This window comes from Chinchilla lanigera, unplaced genomic scaffold (assembly GCF_000276665.1).
Source record: "Chinchilla lanigera isolate Chin_1 unplaced genomic scaffold, ChiLan1.0 scaffold00096, whole genome shotgun sequence".
Lineage (NCBI taxonomy): Eukaryota > Metazoa > Chordata > Mammalia > Rodentia > Chinchillidae > Chinchilla > Chinchilla lanigera.
The window spans coordinates 1,337,664-1,338,667 of NW_004955497.1; positions in this window are offsets into that span (position 1 = coordinate 1,337,664).

The following is a 1,004-nucleotide window of genomic DNA, read 5'->3' on the forward strand; positions in this document are numbered from 1 at the left end:
AAAGAGTTCTTTTAGGGTTCTCCACAGAAACAGAACGAATGGGATGAATATTTCTGTAGAAAGAAACTTAAGGAATTGGACTATCCCATGCAATGTTGTCCACTTTAAATTCTGCACAGTAGAGAAGCAGGCTGGGGACCCACGGAAGAGCTGATGACTTGGTCTCAAGTGTCAAGGTAATCTGGGGCAGAGGTTCCTCCTCTTCTTCATTCTTAAGGCCTTCAACTGATTGCACGAGGCCCACCCACAATGTGCAGGGTCGTCTGCTTCATTCGGAGTATCCTGCTTTAACAATTAGTCACACCTAAAAACATCTTCACAGAAAAAGACATTACAACTGACATTTGGCCAAAAACTGGATGCCACAGCCTAGCCTTGTTGGTACGTAAAATTCACCATCGTAATAGTGCAGAACAAAAGCAGTCAGTGCCTCAGTTCACAAGATGTGCAAAATCGTGAGACCACAGAGCACCTCCTGAGACACACCTAACGTTTACAACTCATTAATCATTGGTGTCTTTAGAGTTCCAGTCTCTCCCCACAACTTACCTGTAAAACCTACGACAAAACTCAACGAGAAATTAAATAATGACGACTTTCCTTCTTCGTTCCTGCCGGAATCACTAAGCTTTGCAATGACCCACGTTCCAGGCGCTTGGGATACACCGGTCTCCTGAGGCCCTCGACCTTCTGGAGAAAACAGGACCGTTTCAGAGCAGGAGAAACGCCCGCCCTGGGCGGAGAGCTCACAGCACGTGCGGACGGCGAGGCCACCCAGAAGGCCTCTCCTCGGAGTAACTCCACACGGCGACCAGGGAGATTATTTTCAGTGGTCACATAGAATACAGGTCCCCAGGTTCGAAAGGTCAGTGCGGTGGCCCGGGGAGAGTAGCTATTTCACGGTAACTGAGGCGTCAGCCTTCGTCAGGCGCTCCGGCTCTCTCAGGACTCCGGGGACTCGCTCCCCTCCCCCGCCGCGTCTCCCGCCCGGCCGGCGCCCGCGC